Source organism: Miniopterus schreibersii (genome assembly GCF_964146895.1).
Source record: "Miniopterus schreibersii genome assembly, chromosome: X".
Taxonomy (NCBI): domain Eukaryota; kingdom Metazoa; phylum Chordata; class Mammalia; order Chiroptera; family Miniopteridae; genus Miniopterus; species Miniopterus schreibersii.
The window spans coordinates 17,272,142-17,278,509 of NC_138104.1; the positions used below are offsets into that span (position 1 = coordinate 17,272,142).

A 6,368-nucleotide genomic window follows, 5' to 3' on the forward strand; every position below is an offset into this window, starting at 1 on the left:
GAGACATTGATGTGGTAGATGGCAAAATTCTATGCTTTGGGGCAGCATGTATACAGATTTTACCAATTATATATATATATGTACCAGGTAGTGTTCTCTGTGTGTTACATACTTCATTGAATTTCCACAATAATGTTAATAGGTACAATTAATACCTCATTTTGCAGATGAGAAAATGAAGGCAGAGAGGTTAAGTAATGTGCCCAAGGTCCCACAGCTTGGTAAATGACAGAGCTGGGATTCTTACCCAGCCAGCTGAGTTTCAGATTCTTTGCACTTAACCACTAGATGCTATATAGAATTAATGCCCAAACTCTCAAAATGAGTCATCATTAGAGGGAAGCCAAAGCCCCCAGGTGAGGCATGGGGACCCTTAACTAGCTCATCCCCACCAAAAAGTCTCATCCAGAAGCACAGAGTTATTATGAAACATCCCTGGGGGCCATCATGGTGGTGGCAATTCAAAGAGTAATGACAAAAATCACAAGACGGTTAAACCAATGGGGATAGTGCTGGAATTTTCCCTCCTGAAGATTCTCTTTCCAGGGCTAAATCTTTGAGTTTTGTTTCCATAACGAAGTGGTGGTGGCGGGTTACCTTCTTTTCTTTTTAAAAAAATATGTTTTTTATTGATTTCAGAGAGAGGAAGGGAGAGGGAGAGATAGAAACATCAATGATGAGAGAGAATCATTGATCAGCTGCCTCCTGCACACCCCTACTGGGGATTGAGCCCGCAACCTGGGCATGTGCCCTGACCAGGAATTGAACCGTGATCTCCTGGTTCATAGGTCGATGCTCAACCACTGAGCCATGCCAGCCGGGGAAGGGTTACCTTATTTTCAAAAATAAACATTCTTTGTATATATCCAAAATTATTTGCATGAAAATAATTTCTCTTACATGTGACCTGAAATGTATTCAGTTGACCCTGTGACTACTTGGGGTTGTGGCGGAACAAAGTTACCTTCTGAAAGGCTCTCATTTTCATTGTACTTATTCTATAGGGGTAACTTTTAACTCAGTCTCCCTTCCTCTCTATTTTGTGTGCCTAGCTTTAGTTTGGGATTAGGAGGAAAGATGTCATAGTACTTTTTACCACGCTGGTAGAGCGGCTCTGGAGGCCTCTCAAATCCTGACTATCGCATGGAAAAATTCTGAAATAATTCACTACATGAGTGCTATCGGACCTGATCAGCTTTGCATTGAACATAACTGCACATCTATACTGGCTCTGCTTTTGGGTCTCAATATTAAATGTTCAAATATATTAAAGGTAAGCACTATTATTTATATCCTTCAAAGAGACATAAGATGTTTCTCTTCAAGGATACAGCATTCAGATTAATTCAGTTAATGACAGAAAAAGATTACCTTTGGATTACATATGAGATCATAACAGTTTATCTGCATATCTGCCCACTGAATGCTGCCTTGATCATTCATATGCCTGGCTCACAGTAGGTAATCAATAAGTGTGTGATGAATGGTCTACAGTTGCCAGATTGCAGCCATGACCTGTTCACATAATAGCTTCCATTAGTTTTCTATCAAAGCAACATGCGGGCAGCATGAAGGGTGAGTCCAGATCCTTTAAGATTCTCAACTCTAGGAGATCTACTGAAGCAATTATTACAAAATACTACCATACAGAAAGAACCAGAGTTATAGCTCAGAAATTGAGGTTGCCTGAAAAAGTTTTCTATCAGGAAAACAAAGCAAATTGAGCATAATTTTTCTGGACAAAAAGAAAAGGCTGATTTACTCAGTTTGAGTCTAAGACCAAGGAATAAAGGAGTCTGAGAAACACAAGATAGAGTATGATACCTGATTTTATATACATTCTATTATTATTTTGCTTTGCGTGTCCCGTGCAGTAGTGGTCAATTTGTATAATGAAATGAAGAAGTTAAAAATTAACTTCGTGTTAAAAACTCTGCCTAAGGTACTTCCTCAACACACACACACACACACACACGCACGTTCCTACCCATCCCTCAAGGCTCTGTTCGTGCCTGTCTCCTCCACAAAGATTTTTTTATTCTACATCTAGAATGGTTCTGACTACTAGAGACACTTGTCATTATTGTTGATTTAATATTAGTAGATCTCTTTGTATTATCTTTTGTATGACTATATCTTCCTCAACCACAGTCTCTTTGAGTGCTGCAATACTGTCCACATTGCCTTGTACAAAGTGAAGGCTCCAAAGCACTTATTCTGTGCCAGGCACCTTTAGATTCTGGGGAAAAAGAGGTGAAAATCACAGACTCTACCCTTATAAATCTTACCTTTTTAGTAAAAAGGTAGAAGAATTGAACCTTTTTTGGTCTCTCTAGAAAGTTGCAGCAGACTATAGGATATAGTATAAAATAGTTGAAAACACTGTGGACTGTGAGTCAGGATACCTTGGTCTCATCTCTAATTTGATGTGTATTCTGAGTACATTTCTTAACCCTTTATCATCCATTTCCCTATATGCCATATAGGAATCATATGGTCACTGGGAGAACTAAATCAGAAAACAGATACAAATCTTATTGGAGGGGAACTGTCTCAAAGGCATCTATGAAAACCTCACGGCTAACACCATACTTAAAGGTAAGACTGAAAGCTTTCTCCCAAAGATTAGTAACAAGACAAGGATGTCTACTCTCACCACTGCTGTTCAACATTTTACTAGCAAGGTCTAAGAAAATGAAATTTAAAAAATCAAGATTGGAAATGAAGAAGTAAAAGTCTCTGTATTTTCAGATGACATGATCTTATATAGAAAACTCTAAAGAATTCACACAAAAAACCCTTAAAGCTAATAAATGAATTCAGCAACATTTCAGGATACAAGGTCAATATACTAAAATCAGTTGTATTTCTATAAACTAGCAATGAACAATCTGAAAATGAAATTAAAAAGACAACTCCATTTACAATAGCATTAAAAAGAATAAAATACTAAGGAATAAATTTAACAAAGTGCAAGACTTAAACACTGAAAACTACAAAACATTGTTGAAAGAAATTAAAGACCTAAATAAATTTTCAAAATCCTTCATTCATGGATTGAACACTTAATTTATTAAAATGGCAATGCTCCTCAAATTGAATTATTCATAGTAAATCCTACCAAAACCCCAGCTACCTTTTTTTCCCCCTGCAAAAACTGATAAGCTGAGTCAAAAATTCATGCAAGGGGCCCAGAATATACAAAACAATCTTGAAAAAGAAGAACAAAGAGGACTCACACCTCCCAATTTAAAAACTTACTGCAAAGCTACAGTAATCAAGACTATGTGGTACCAGCATAAGGACAGACATTATAGATCAATGGGAATAGACTGAGAGCCCAGACCCAACCTATACACTCATGGTCAATTTTTTATATATTTTATATTAATTTTTAATATAATTTTTAATTTTTTATAAGGGTGTCAAGACAATTCAGTGGAAGAAAATAGTCCTTTCAACAAACGGTGCAAAGACAACTGGATATCTATATGCAAAAGAATGAATTTTGAACCCCTACCTCACACCATCTACAAAAATTAGCTTGAAATGGATCAAAGACCTAAAAGTAAGAGTTAAAACTATAGAACTAGAAGAAAACATAGGTGTAAATCTCCATGACTTTGGATGAGGCAATGTCTTTTTAGATACAACATCAAAGCATAAGGAATGAAAGAAACCAGATAAATTGGACTTCATAAAAATTGAAAACTTTTATGTTTCAAAGGGCACTATTATGAAAATAAAAAGGCAACCCACAGGAGAAATAGATTGAAATCATATATCTCATAAGGCACTTTCATCTAGAACATATAAAGAACTCTTGCAACTCAACAATAAAGACAACCCAATTTTTAAAAAATGGGTAAAGAATCTGAATAGACATATCTCCAAAGAAGATATAAAATGGCCAATAAATGCAAGAAAGAATGCTCAATATTGTTAGCCATCAGGGAGATGCACACAAAAACCACAACAAGCTCCTCTGTGCCTAGCACAGCCATGGCTTGTGGTCCCAAGAAGCATCTGAAGCATGTAGCAGCTCCAAAGAATTGGATGCTGGATAAATTGACTGTTGTGTTTGCTCCTCATACATCTACTGGTCCCCACAAGCTGAGAGAATGCCTCCCTCTCATCATTTTCCTAAGGAACAGACTCAAGTATGCCTTAACAGGAGATGAAGTAAAGAAGATCTGCATGCAGCAGTTTATTAAGATCGATGGCAAGGTCCAAACCATTATAACCTACCCTGCTGGTTTTATGGATATCAGCATTGACAAGACCGGAGAAAATTTCTATCTGATCTATGATACCAACTGTCACTTTGCTGTTCATTGTATTATACCTGAGGAGGCCAAGTACAAGTTGTGCAAAGTGAGGAAGATCTTTGTGAGCACACACAAAAAAATCCCTCATCTAGTAAACTCATGATGTGCTTGCACCATCTGCTACCCTGATCCCCTCATCAAGGTGAACGACATGATTGAGATTGATTTGGAGACTGGCAAAATTACTGATCTCAAGTTTGACGGTAACTGGTGTATGGTGACTGGAGGTGTTAGCCTGGGAAGAATTGGCGTGATCACCAACAAAGACACTGTGGTTCTTTTGACCTAGCTCATATGAAAGATGTCAATAGCAACAGCTTTGCCACCCGGCTCTCCAATATTTTGTTATTGGCAAAGGCAACAAACCATAGATTTCCCTTCCCCATGGAAGGAGTATCTGCCTCACCATTGCTGAAGAGAGAGACGAGAGACTGGCAGCCAGAGCAGTGGGTGAAGTGAGCTCTAGGTCACATGATTGGAAGAGTCTTTATACTTAAAGATAACACAGCAAAAAACAAAACAAAAACACCCCACAATGAGATACCACTTCACACCAACAAAATCCACACCAACAAAACCACCCCACAATAAGATACTACTTCACACCAACTATGAAGGTAATAATCAAAGAGGCAGATAATAACAAGTCTTGTAGAGAATATTGAGAAATCAGATCCTTTATATACTACTCTGGGAATGTCTAGTGGTGCTGCTGCTGTGGAAAATAGTCTGGCAGTTCTTCAAAAGGCTAAACATAGTTACCATATGACCCAGTAATTCTACTCCTAGGTATGTGCCTAAGAGAGCTGAAAACATGTCTACACAAACGTGTATGTAAGTGTTCACAGCAACATTATTAATAGACAAAAGTAGAAATAATCCAAATGTGCATCAACTAATGAATGGATAAAATGTAGTTTATTCATACAAAGGAATATTATCCAGCTGTAAAAAGGAATGAAATACTGCCCAGCTGGTGTGGCTCAGTTCTTTGAGCATCGTCCTATGCACCAGGAAGTCGCCGGTTCACTTCCCAGTCAGGGCACATGCACGGGTTGCAGGCTCCATCCCCAGTAGGGCATCTGCAGGAGGCAGCCGATCCATGTTTCTCTCTCAGCGATGTTTATACCTCTCTTTCCTTCTCCCTCCCTCTCTCTGAAATCAATAAAAAACTTATTTAAAAAAGAAATGAAGTACTAATTTATGCTGCAACATGGATGAACCTTGAAAACATCATGCTAAATGAAAAAAGCCAGTCACAAAAGGCCACAAATGTATGATTCCATTTACATAAAATGTCAAGAACAGGCAAATCCACAGACACAGAAAATAAACTAATGGTTGTCAGGGGCTGGGGGGTGAATGAGCAGTTACTGCTAACATGTTTGGGGTTTCATTTTGGGGTGATAAAAATATTCTAAAACTAATTGTGGTGCTGGTTGCACAACTCAATGAATATACTAAAATCCATGGAATTTTGCATTTTAAATGGGTGAATTGTATGGTATGTGAATAGTATCTTAATAAAAACAGAAGAGAAAAAAGCATGTTGGAAAATGTTTTAAAATGCCATACACAGAGGCAAAATCTTTGAAGAATTTAGTTACAACTTCAAGCAGGAGTTCGATAAAAAAAAACCACACACACTTTTCTTAGAGAGTGACTATTATGTGGTTAGGGACTAGAAAAAAAGCATTTATTGTAAATGGACCAGATAAATAAAGCACTCTTATTAGCCAGCTCCCAGGATAGGGGAATAGCCTTGTTAAACAAACCCAGCCCCATGCACAACCAACTTTTATTCTATTCCTTCCCTGTGTGCTTTGATAGCTGAAGTAATACACTGTTACAACAAGACTGAGACTGAAGATAGCCCAACATTTTGTGGATCAGAGCCTGAAATATATATCTGATTATGAATATTTTCAAGAGTTTGGAAATTCCTATTATTCCAATACATTGTTTAGGTTCTTCATCTCAGATAAAAGTAGTATTTACAATAAAAAGGGTTTTATAAAAATTCCTATTATTCCAATACAT

General features: G+C 37.4%; 1 pseudogene across 1 annotated transcript; it reads left to right on the forward strand.

Annotated features, from left to right (window-relative positions):
• Positions 1 to 4,002: 4,002 nt before the first annotated feature.
• Positions 4,003 to 4,908, forward strand: LOC308550865 (small ribosomal subunit protein eS4 pseudogene; annotated as a pseudogene). Its single transcript has one exon. The product of its transcript is annotated as a small ribosomal subunit protein eS4 pseudogene (transcript).
• Positions 4,909 to 6,368: the final 1,460 nt, after the last annotated feature.